The following is a 13386-nucleotide window of genomic DNA, read 5'->3' as shown; positions in this document are numbered from 1 at the left end:
CCCCCCCCCCCCCCCCTTTAATTTGAGACAGGGTCTCAGAAAGTTGCTTAGGCCTTGCAAAGTTGCTTAGGCTGGCCTCAAATTTGTGATTCTCCTGCTTCAGCCCTGCGAGGCACTGGGAGTACAAGTGTGCACAACCATGCCTGGCTAGAAGAAATGTTCTCCGAGAATCTTTTAGTCTCAGTTTGAATCTATAGAGATTTTACTGGAGTAACTCCTTATGATACTTCTAATCTAATAATATAAAATAGTGTTTAATTAGCTCCCATATGGTAATTTCCATTTCCATCTACTTTAGTCGGGTTTTCTTTACAATGATACCTTTTAGAGAGAATGGGTTAATGTTGGTTCATGGTTTCATAAGTTCCACTCCATGGCAGTTGTTCTGTTGCTTTTAGGCTTATGATAAGAACAAATGGCAGTGCAAAATTTCTTACCTCATGGCCAGGAAGTGAATCAGGGAAAGAGGAAGGAACCAGGGTCTCACAATCCCCATCAAAGGCAACCCCCCCCGACCTAAAATTCTCCAACTAGAACCCACCTTTTAAAGTTTCCAGAACCTCCCAAAAGCAGTTGCCTGGGGACTAGGCCTCCAAAACATGTATCTTTGGGGGACCTTTAAGATCCAAACCATAACATCATCGTTCTTGTACTGGTCCACATTGTATTGCCTCTGGGCATTTGCACTAGGCTTTAATTTTTCTTGTTTACTTTATAAAACACTAACATGTTTTATCTTCTCTAGAGATCTTATTTTACTATTTCATTTCTTTGCCCCAAATTCTTTAATGCTTTCCCAGTATCTAGTAGGTAAAGTATGTCATCAATTGCTCACAAATATTTGGCTCTCACTCATTCCAATTTTACTGACCCCTATTTTTCAATATGAGTTCTTCAGTTCAGTGAGACTGACATATTGTCTGTCATGAAAATGTCCATTTTCTTCTGGAACTTATAGTTAACTGAAATGCTCATTTCCTTCCTTTCTGTCAAACCACATAATGTGCTGTTTAATCTCCGTGTTCCACCTCATCTCTGAAATCCAATAGCATTTACTATCTGTTCAGTGCACTTCAAGATACATCTAGTTTGTATGGGGACTTAAACTTCCTTGCCTGTCTGTTTGTTTTCCCCGGCTAGGCAAAAGCTTCACCCACTCAGAGATCATGGCACATTTCTTTATATTTATTTCCCAAAGCATAGTTGCCTTGGACATAGTTGACAAAAGTCTTAATATTTTTAAATGTGCTAACCTGGAGGTGATAATAAAATAGACCAACACACTTAAAAAGGCATAGAGCACACAGTTATTCCCTTTATAAAGTTGAGAAGATAGTTCTGGAAAGTAACTGTTTGCTCTGGCTTCCTATATACAATGCACCCTGTATATATTGTAATGATTCCAATTTTGGCTTAAGCTATAAAAGTGATATAAGAAGAAGAACATCAATGTGTCAGTTTATAACTTTTAACCTCTTAAATCCTTCAAGTGAATGAGATAAAGGTTTTAAATATTTTTTTTTTCATCTCTCTGTAGGAACCCCCAAATCTTTGGTTCTTGCTCCCTACAACCCTTACAAAAAGAATTGCTGTAGCTTCCATAGTGAGCTGGCTAAAATGTAAAATAAATGTCCAAATTTGGTTCCAACTTCTTTTACCTAAAGTTGAAAAACATTTGCTTGAGTTTTGGCTTGTATAATATTTCAAATGGAACATATTTCACTTGGGAAATATCTGCTTTTAAGGTTGTTGAAACATTTTTCCATTTTGAATTTGTTTTGCTTGGTTGTCATTTCTTCCCCCCTTTTTTTCTTTTATTAATACTCTCTCTCTTTGAGAAATTGCAGCAAATGGTTTAGAGACTTAAAGGTAATGTCCCATGAATTTATGAAAAGGCTGATTTGTTTATATCTGTTTTACTGAAAATTGTTCATATTTCTATAGACATGCAAGTTTTGGTTCATTCTGTGTGTGGAGAAGAGTGGGGAAAGAGCAGTGGGGGAAAAGAGAGAGAGAGAAAGAGAGAGGCCCTAAAATTATTATTTATTGTTTATTGAAGTTTAATTATTTAAAATATTTTAAAAAGAAATTTCATAAATAAAAAATCTGCACTGCATGAAAAAGTGAAAAGAAAATGTCTTGCACATATCAATTTCCTTCAGACATGCAGTTTTACAGAAGGTGTTCCTGTCTACCCTGAAATACCTGCCTGTTAAAGTGACAGTTGCATGCGTGTTCTCGTTAGCTTTTTTCTTCATCCAACAAATCAAGGGAACTAAACTGTTTCAGAAAACAACGAAATCATTTTCTTAGCTCCAAATTCAGGGAAGAATATGGAATGACTTAATATTTAGCCAACTCTAATGTTCAGTGAAACTGTGTTTTACAAAATAAACACACCAGTGGTGAAATAAATCACCTTTTCAAACAGTTTAAAAACAACTATAATTTTTTTTTTTTTAATCAAAGACCTTTTATAAATTTAGTCTTGTATTTGGTCTCCACGTGCCCCCTTGTGGTAAAACATAGGAGACATACAGAAAGTTCTTGAAAATTGAAAAGGTTACTTTTTAGCATATTTAAGTCTAAACTAATCTTTTAAAATTTATTCAGGTATTTTTGTAAATAGATAATAACCTTGTTGAAATGTATGCCATAATAAGAAATCCTAGGCATGGGAAAGGCAGCGGAGCACAACAGACACTAGTATGGCAATATGTAAATCAATGGATGTGTAACTGATGTGATTCTGCAATCTGTGTATGGGGTGAAGGTGGGAGTTCATAACCCACTTGAATCAAAGTGTGGAATATAATATGTCAAGAAATTTGTAATGTTTTGAACAACCAACAATAAAAAATAAAAAAAAATAAAAAAAAGAAATCCTAGGCTTTTCATATGGAAATAAACTCATATTTTCTTATCATTTTAAGGAAAAATGTTTACAGCAGTAGTAGAATCAATTGTGGTATGAAAGTTGAGAGACACTAACTTAATAAGACAAATTGATATTCTCTTGTGTGCATCTCTTATAAATTAAGTTTGAAATAATTACAAAATATATAATGAGTTCCCAATGCATAGCCAAAAAAATAGCTACATTTACTAAAATTAAATCTTAATGCCAAGCTTGTTCTAAGGGTTGCAGTAAAGACCACTTAGGGAAATCTGTACAAATAGCATTAATGGAGCAGTTTCTGATTCTAGGAAGAGAAGCTGGACACATGGGTATAATAAATTCATAAGTACAATGTTAGTTATTCAAACAAAGGGCACCTGTATCCTGAAAATAGATATTGATTAGTTATCACTGGCTGTACAGACTGTTCTGCATCAAGACATATGTAAAAATAAAGAGAAACAGAAATCATATCCCTGCCAAACCACAAGTTTTGTGATGATCTCAAATGCACACAATAGTATAGAGTATACAGTATTGTGACATCTAAATATGTGGATTTGCATGGTCAGTGGCTTCCTAGGTTAGGGTTACCAAACTTAGTAAATAATATCATTTGTAAGTAATAATAATAATAATAATAATAATAATAATAATAATCCCAGTTAAGTTGGAATTTCAGATAAATAATTAATGATTTAGTAAACTATTTCTCATGAATATATGTTTCAAATGCTAGTCTTCAATGACATTTTCAACAATCTGTGGAAAACACACTTTGGATAATGCATTTTTCATAAAACTAGATTCATTCTGTATTTCATTTCTAAGATTATGTCTACTCCACATCTTCAGTGTTCACATTAAAAACTACATACTTTCTTTTATGAAATAATGGTGGCACTAGACAGTATGTTTTGTTGTTTATTAATTGCCAAAATTAACATTGAAACATGTTATTATGCAGTTTAAAAGGATTTTCTTTATATATGTTCTATGGTTGTTACACAGTGAGTATGTATTTAGATACCCTCAACATATGTTGAGGGAATATGTATTTAGATGCCCTCAACATATGTTGAGGGCATATGTATTTAGATGCCCTCAACATATGTTGAGGGCATATTTAGATGCCCTCAACATAGGATGGTTCAACATAGGTTTTTTTTTTTTTTACCTTATAATTGTGTGAAATTAATAATATTCAATAGAACTATATTTCAAATTTTGAATTTTTCTAGGACACACACACACTTGCCTGCACATGTGCACACACATTTGTCTTTTCATTGTTATTTAGTATTCTATTATATAAATATAGTTACTTAGTCTATGGTTGATTAGATTTTTTTAATAAAATTTTTGGTATTAAAAACAGTGTTGACATCAGCATTCTTATACATTTGTCCTTATATGCTGTGCATTCACATAAAATACATACCCAAAGTATAAATTGTAGGATTTTAATTTCTGCACATTTTCAAATTTATTTCACACTATCAAATTGCTTACCAAACTAGCTGTGTGTGTGTGTGTGTGTGTGTATATATATATAAATTTTTTTGGTTGTAACTGGATACAATATCTTTATTTTTTTTTTAATATTGTGCTGAGGATTGAACCCAGGGCCTCCCACATGCTAGGCGAGCATTCTACCACTGAGCCACAATCCTAGCCCTGGCTGTATATATTTTTAACTTCACTAACCATGTATAAAAATGTTCTTTTCCCCTTATGCTCACATATTTGATGTCCTCTAATTTTTTAAGTACTGCTAATCTGATACAGCCCCTCTTTTTGACAGTTTGTTAATCCTCATTAGTATCATTCATGGCCTTTTTATGTTCTGGACTTTCCTGCCATTCCATGTAATCCTGCCACTCTTTCCTGAAATCCATGCTACAGTGATGAAACTGGGCCTTCCTTCTCTGGCTAAAGTCCCAGGCTCTAGGCTTTATCAACCAGAGATTTTAAATCCATGATGTCACATTCCCTCAGGCTTCCATTAGATGATAATGAAAAAAAAACAGATTAGTTAATTTCACTGAAGAAGCATTGAATGAGCAATGATTTAATGAGCTACCTTTTTGTTTGCTTTTGTATTTGAATAGTTTTTGTCAAATCTCAACTCTATAGAGATAATGATCAGGGTGATCATGAAGGGTGGGTATGATTAAACAGAAGGCCCTTCAGGATAACACCAGTCATACAGCTAATGTTCTTTGGTTATTTAGCAAACTTGGAGATTAGAAGGTTCTGGTTAAATTAATTCCTGTTTGGGTTAATTGAAAATTAACTAAAATGTTTTACTACTTAAAATTTAGAAAAAAATGTATGCGCATGTTTTTTGCCTCATTAAAAGTAGACTGATGGCTGTGGTTGAATTTTTGTTGACTGAGTGTTTTTTAAGACCTTGGAGTCAACCTTCTGATCATAAGTTTCTGTTTATCATAACCAAACTTGGCAATGAAATTAGAAGCAAGTATGTCAATTCTGCTGCAAAGCAAGTCTAGGAAACAATCTGAAAACTACTCTTTCCTTTTGTCATAACTTAATCATTGTTTTAAGTTGTGTTATTTTTATGTTTTTCTCAATTACAATTTTGCTATACCTGTAATTGTGTTGTTTTCTTATTATAACTTTATTTTTCATGTCTGACTTTAAGACAGTTTATCTTAATAGTGATTTTATGACTATGCATATTTGATTTTACAAATTTTACACCTAACTGTTAAACATGCCCGTGACAAAGCCATAGACACATCATGTACATTGCCTACAAAACACAGTCTGGACTTTGCCATAGAGTATCATCTTTATGTGTGCCTAAAATAATTTTTTTTGTGGGGGCACATACTAAATGCTTAACAAATTTGATTGAAAATTTAAATGAATGATTGACTAGGCTCTCTTTGAAATTGCAACTTAGTATTTCCCTCTGGAAATCTATAAAATCACTGTTTACTTTTAAAAGGAACATAATGACTCTCTAACCAGATGTTGATGGAAGGACTATTTGAGCAACATTACTCTACAGCTCCTCATTTGATTGTGGCTTCCACAGAGGATAAAAAGAAAATATTCCTCCAAAAGCAGTGCACGTTTATCAGATGAAATAACATAAAGAGCCAGAAGTCTGGTTTCTCCTCTGAGCAATTATGGAATGTGCTTGGAAGAAATGATTATGAATTTAGCTGAATGGGGCTTAGTCTCCCAAAGCCAAAGTTCCAGACTGAATCTGTTGAGAAGCAGAAAAAAAGCAGCTTTTAATACATAGTGGCTGCATTAATATTGTCCACATAATTACCTGTCACCTGAGGGCAATTTATTCGGAAAAAACTTATTTATTACTGAAACTGTTGTCCTTACTTGTGTTTCACCCTATTGGTATATAAAGATTGACTAGTTACTGTTGACTTTTTCTTTCTGGAACTAAACACAGGGAGACTATATGTTAATTTTTCTTATTTGCTGTGGTTCTTAGAAAACTATTGAAGAGAAATACACAAGTCTTCAAAGCAACAGAAGCTTTATTTAGTTATCATGTGAAGAAATGCAACAGTTTGGGGCACTTGGTGTTGTAACAACTTGAAAATGGTGAAAATGTTAAAATGCTGATCTTTCTCCCTTCCCCCTCTTTTTAAGTGTCCCCTGCTAGCTGCATTCTTTAGTCACTAATTCATGCAGTATGGTTTGCAGAGAACTTTAAAGCAATATTTTCCCTGCTGCTATTCCTTACATTTTCATTTGTGGCCTAAATGATCTATGTAGGAAATATTTACTTTGAGGCTTTGGTTTGGCTCAAAAAATGCCAAGTGATCAAACCCAGGCAATGTGTCCATTGATCTCAGCAATGGAATCTTTGAGTTTAGAATAACGTACAGGCAAGTTGTTCCAAAAAGATCCAAACTATGTTTGCAGATATAATGTCTCTAATGTTCTCTCATGTCTAAGAGACAGGTAGAAAGTTGAATTATCTTTGAATTTTACTTTTTGTCTCTAGTGTTTTCTGAAATAACATAAAAATAAAATACATGGATTATTTTTGATGATTCTAGATATTTTTTTTTTCTCCACTTTACCCCATCTTTATTTCCAGATTTCTTCCTACTTTGCATTTAAATTGCCTTTTGTGAAATACTTGTGGATTTGAGAGTTTATGTCTGTATTCTGGGTAGCCCCAATCTCTCACAGTAGGAGGGGAGTTTCTTGACCTCTAAATACCTGTAAAACATGGGAAAGGAGTTTTGGATATGTAAGAGTACTTCCTTTTTTTTTTTTTAGTACCAAGGATTGAACTCAGGGGCACTCAATCCCTGAGCCACATCTGCAGCCTTATTTTGTATTTTATTTAGAGACAGGGTCTCACTGAGTTGCTTACCACCTTGCTTTTGTGGAGGCTAGCTTTGAACTCACAATCCTCCTGCCTCAGCCTCCCCAGAAGCTGTGGAAATTATAGGAATGCACACTGCGCCCTGCTAAGAGCACTTTCTTTTTATTTAGTCATTTCCCTGTAGCTTTGAAACTACTCAATAAGTATCCTTCTATAATACAGGCTCTTCCAACATAACTGATAAATGAGCTATATGATGATTTTGTATACTCCATGCTAAAATAATCATCCATATCTTTCTGTCTTTTTTTTGGAATAATGCACAAAATATCAAGTAACTGGAGCACACATGTAAGGAACAATATAAAAAGCAAAGTAAACCTTTTCTGTAGGATTCTTATTTTTATGAATACAAAGTAGACTACAAAGATAATTTTTGAAGTTATAGGTATGAATTTAAAATGGTTGAATCAGATTTCAAATAAGCTTGGTTTGTTTGCTTATTTCTGTTGTGCAAACTCTCACTATGAATTACTTACTGATGGGAAATCACTGAAGAGAGAGTTGGCAAGGCCCACTAAATGGGTTCTCTTTAACCTGTAGAAACTTGTTCTAGCATCCCACTGGTAATTGTCACTTTATGTTATTCTCCTTTAAGATACTGTTATAGGGCTGGGGTTGTGGCTCAGTGGTAGAGCACTTGCCTAGCATGTACAAGACACTGGGTTCAACCTTTGACACCACATAAAAATGAATAAATAAAATAAAGGTATAAAAATGATGTATCTGTTTAAAAAAAGATCTTGTTACAGAAGGGAATCTTAAAAAATATAATTATTTAAAGAAAATAATAATTTGCTAGTAGTGTGAGAATTACAGTGAGAGGCATTTTTGGTAAGATCAATGAGGTACTTCTTGGTACTCCTTGAATCATAGTATGTTGACTAACTCTAGTTTAGCCTACCAGTAATAGTAATCCTCTACAATGTGGCATGAACTATTGTTTGGATATGGGTTGGGTGTCCCCCAAAGGTGTTTGTTTTGGGAGTGTTGGTACTAGGAGATGGTATGGAACCTTTAAGTGGTGGAGCATAATGGGAAGTTCTCAGGTCTTACTGAGGGTATTGCCCCCTTGAAAGAGTTTAAAATAGTTCTTATGAGAGGCTTAGTAGTTCTTAGGGAGAAAGAAAGTTGCTACAAAAGCCTGAGCCTAGCTCCACCCACTCTCTTTTTGATTCTTTGTTTGGGAGTTTGAAAAGTGACTATTTGCTCCTACAAGTACTCCCACCATGATATGATGCTAGGTGTTACCCTTATCAGAGGCCCAACTAAAGAGGCTGCCCAATCATGGACCCCAAAATGTTGAGCTAAATAAATCTCTTTTCTTCATTAAGTAGCTTGCTTCAGATATTTCATTATGGCAACAATCATGTGAGGACTACTGATTTGCCATGGAAGATTTATAAATTAATGGCTATAAATACCTATATTTTTTGGCATGTGTTATAATTCTTTTCTTAATGATTGAGTTAGTTGTTTTCTGAGTTTAGATTCATATAACTATAGAAAGAGGAAAATAATTAACAATGTTAAATTAGAGAAACTTAAGTTCATCTTGTTAAAGTAAGCATTGAGTTCATGAACTTGTTTTCACATTATTTCCTTCTCTGCCTGCAAGTTCAATTACTGCCACATCTAATTTCTCTAAGGCTTAACTGCCTCATTACCTCTTGTTGATATATTCTCACACTCCTACTGCCTTCTTTGTCTTCATATGTCAAAATATGCAATAAGAAATGGAAGTCCCATGAGTCTGAATCAGAGGCCAAAACCCTAATGGAGAGGTCCAGCAGACATCAGGATACTGGAATTTTCCAGAGTAGCTCTCAAGTCAAACATGATTTAGAAATTGGATTCTGTACTGACTCAGTGGCCTGGCTTGCTGTAAAAGCCACATAAAAAGAGGAACAAAAAATGTAAGCAGAGAACAGGGGCTTGGTATGCACTGACCACCATGTATATGTTAATTAAAATGATATAAATTCCAGAAGACTACTTCATAAAGGCCCTGTTAAAATATTGTCAGTATCTAATATAGAGAAAGTACTAGGCCTAATAGAGGGTTCAAGGACAGAAAGATTTGCTGAAAAAAATGAAAGAAAGAAAACAATTTTCTCTTTCCTCTGTACTTTCCAGAATTCTTAATCCTCAGACTGCACGTGTATAAATCCCAGGGTTGACTTCAGAAACATGTGTAACATGAAGATAGCTACACAGTATTTTGGAGTTTTTCAGGAAATGGTAAAAAAAAAATAAAATACAATCCTGCTAAGATTAGCTTTTGGCAAAATAGCGAAGTAGAAATTTTAACTTCAGTAGTTCATCATTTTTTCACATATTCCTCTTTCCTATTTTTGGTACCCTATCTTATTCTATACCATGGTTTTTCAGTGATGCTTCTCCCTCCAATGAGGAGATATTATCACAGAGTTTTAACATGCTGAAATCATCTTGATCCATTCTGGGGAGTCTCACCTCTACTCCTCATGAAATATGGTAGTCCTATTATGTGTTTCTCTAACTATAGTTCTCTTGGCACAGCCAATTCTATAGACATGAGAAAATTATGAGAGAGGCATTGGCACCAAAATAATCCTTTGTTTTTACTTTTTATTGTAAAACAAAGATGACATAAAATTGATCATTTTAGCCACTTTAAAGTGTACAAGACTGTGGAATTAGATATGTTAACAATGTAATGCAACTATCATTGCTATCTATTTTGAGAAATTTTATCACCTTTATAACCTTTAAACATTCACTCCCATTTCACTATTTCTACAGTCCATATATCCACTAATCCTTCCACATCTATGGATTTTCACTCATATAAATAAAATCATACAATATGTAATCTTTAATTTCTGGCTTCTTTCACTTTATCTTTGTTTTTCATGGAAAAACATATTCTATTGTATAACTTATAGCACATTTTTATCCATACATCACTTGGCAGATGTTTGAATTTTCCTTATTTTACTTTGGCTATTGTGTATAATGCTACTATGAACATTCTTTGTACAAGCTTTTATTTGAACATCTATTTTCCATTCTTTTGAGCATACCTATGTGTAGAATCTTTAGATAATATTATATTTCTGTTTTCAGAACTGTTGATGAATTGCCAATATGTTTTTCATCATGTTAAATACCCATCAATAAAATATGAGTGTTTCAATTTCTTTACATCATCACCAATCCTTACTATTTTCTATTTTTTAACATGGCCACCATAGAGGATGTCAAGTAATATCTCATTTTTTAATTTGCATTTACCTGATGACAAATAACATTTGGCAAATGTGCTTATTGGTCATTTAATGATAATCTTATTGAAGAAATATGACTTCAGATATTTTCTTCATTTTAAAAATTAGATTATCTTTTTGTTGTTAGGTTGTTTGAGCTCTTTTAATATTCTAAATACTTGACACAGATATATAAATTGGAAATATTTTCTCACATTCTGTGGGTTGTGTTTTCTCTTTCTTAATACTAGTGTCCTTTGATGCACAATGGTTTTAATTTTGATGAAGTCCTATTTATCCCTTTTTTTTCTTTCCATTAAGAAAAAAATGATTATAATTTTGGTATCATGTACAATAACCATTGTAAAATTCCAAGATCATGAAGATTTACCCCTCTTTGCTTTTAGGGGTTTATAATCATATCTCTTATAGTATGTATTTTATCCATTTGGGGTTAATTTTTGTGCAAGGTTCGAGGGAAAGGTCGAACTTCATTCTTTTGCATCTGGATAACTAGTTGTCCCAGTGACATTTTTTGAAGAGACTATTTTTTCTTCTGTGGATATTCATACCACCTTTGGCAAAAAACAACTAGACATGTATGTGTGGATTTATTTCTGTACTCTCAATCCTGTTCTATTTTTCTATATCTATTTTTATGACAGTTCCAAACTGCTTTGATTATTGGACTTAGTTTTGACATTGGGGAGTGTGAGTCCTCAACTTTGTTTTTTTAAAGGTCATTTTGGCTATTCAAGTTTTCTTTAAAGTCCATAGGGATTTTAGAGTTATCTCTTTTCTTTCTTTCTTTCTTTCTTTCTTTCTTTCTTTCTTTCTTTCTTTCTTTTTCTTTTCTTTTTTCTTTTTCTTTCTTTCTTTTTTTTTAGTATTTTAGGATTCTGAAACGGATTGAATTGAATTTGTATATTGCTTTGGGGGAATATTTCGATAATCACAATATTAACTCTTCCAATATTAACTCTTCCAATCCATGAACAAAGGGCATCCTTTATTTACTTCTTCTTTAACTACTTTAGCAACATTTTGTAGTATCTACTATATAAATCTATCGTCTACTTGATTAAGTTTATTTCAAGTTATATTTTTTTTTTCTTTTTGGTGTCATGATAAATAGAATTGTTTTCTTTTTTTTATTAGCTACACATGACATTACAATGATCTTGGCAATTCATCATACATTTTAATCAAATGGGGTATAATTTCTCATTTTTCTGATTGTACAGATTGCAGAATCACATTGGTTATACAGTCACCTATATACATGCATACAGCAATCATAATGTTTTTTTTTAATTTCCTTTTTACATTGATAATTTAATTTCCTTTTTACATTGATAAAGTCACATTGCAACTTTTACAAAGTTGCCTTTTACTCTTCAACCTTGCTGAGTTTATTAAGACTCACAATTTTTTATGGATTCTTTAGGATTTTCACTATAAAAGATTCTGATATGTGAACAGAGACAGATTTGATTCTATTTTATATAACTTGAATGGCTTTTATTTATTCTTATTGTTAATTATTTTGACTGCAAATATAGGTAAAATAGTTAATAAAATTGTAAAACCTGGAATTCTTGTCTTGTTCAAAAATTTGGGGCAAAATTTTTCCATATTGAATCATTGAGTATGATGTTAGCTATATTTCCTTCATAGCTACCTTTTTTATGTTGAGGCAGTTCCTTATTTTTCAAATATCCCATTGTATATTTCAATAAAAATGCCACATCTTATTTATCCATTTATATGTCTTTGTATACTTTGGTCAGTGTAGAAGTCTTGAAATATCTTTTCTCTTCATAGGTGTTTTGATGCAACTATAAACAATATTATTCTTTAAACTTCAGTTTCTGTTTTTTAATCTAGTGCATAGAAATAAGATTGATTGTTGTGTATTGACTTCATATCCAGTTATCATGCCAAGTTAATTTGTGAATTTGAATAGTTTGTTAGGATTTATTTTGGTTTTCCATGTATGTAATCATTCCATGTGTGAATAAGATCAATTTTAGTGTTTCTTTTTTAAATTTTTTTTAATATTTATTTTTTAGGTGTAGATGGACACAACACAATGTCTTTATTTTTATGTGGTGCTGAGGATCGAACCCGGGTCCCGCCCTTGCTAGGCGAGCGCTCTATCGCTGAGCCACAATCCCAGCCCAGTGTTTCTAACATCTTTAACTTCTGTTTTCTGCCATATTGCATTGACTCCATCCTTTAATAAAATTTTGAAAAGAAGTGTTGATTGTGGCATCTTTGTCTCTCTAAGATTTGGCTCTGATATTCCAACTTCTTTGGTGTTTTTCTCAACTCCTACCTACTGTGTCATCAGACTAATAAGACTGTTAACTTATGTTTGAGTTCTATCCTTTTATATCATGGACTTCAACAAAACTCTTTGACGATAAATCAAGGTAAACTTAAAGGTCACATTGGATCCTTTCCTTTTCCCAAAGATCATACACAGTTCCTCAGTTTGTGCCTATGTTTATATGTGTTTAATGCCTTCAACATGTGATTTTATGCTTTTTGTAATTTTTAGCACAAAATTTATCTAACCAAGCTAATCTGACATACTGCCAAAGATTCCCCTCTTCCTTTCCCCATTTTGAGATGAGAAAAGTGAATATTCAAGAATTTAACTGATTAACTCCCATTTTCACTGGTAGTGGCAAAATACAGTTAGCAGCTTATTCTAGTATACTATAACAAATTGCCTTTCTTTTCATTGGTGTTGTTATTAGATGGCAGTACTGCTCTCATATTTTTACATATATTAATTTATTGCTTTTTCTTTTCTGCTTGTTGCTTATGGCAATTTGAAG

Source organism: Marmota marmota, unplaced genomic scaffold, assembly GCF_001458135.2.
Source record: "Marmota marmota marmota unplaced genomic scaffold, marMar, whole genome shotgun sequence".
NCBI lineage: Eukaryota > Metazoa > Chordata > Mammalia > Rodentia > Sciuridae > Marmota > Marmota marmota.
This window is presented reverse-complemented; position numbering follows the sequence as displayed.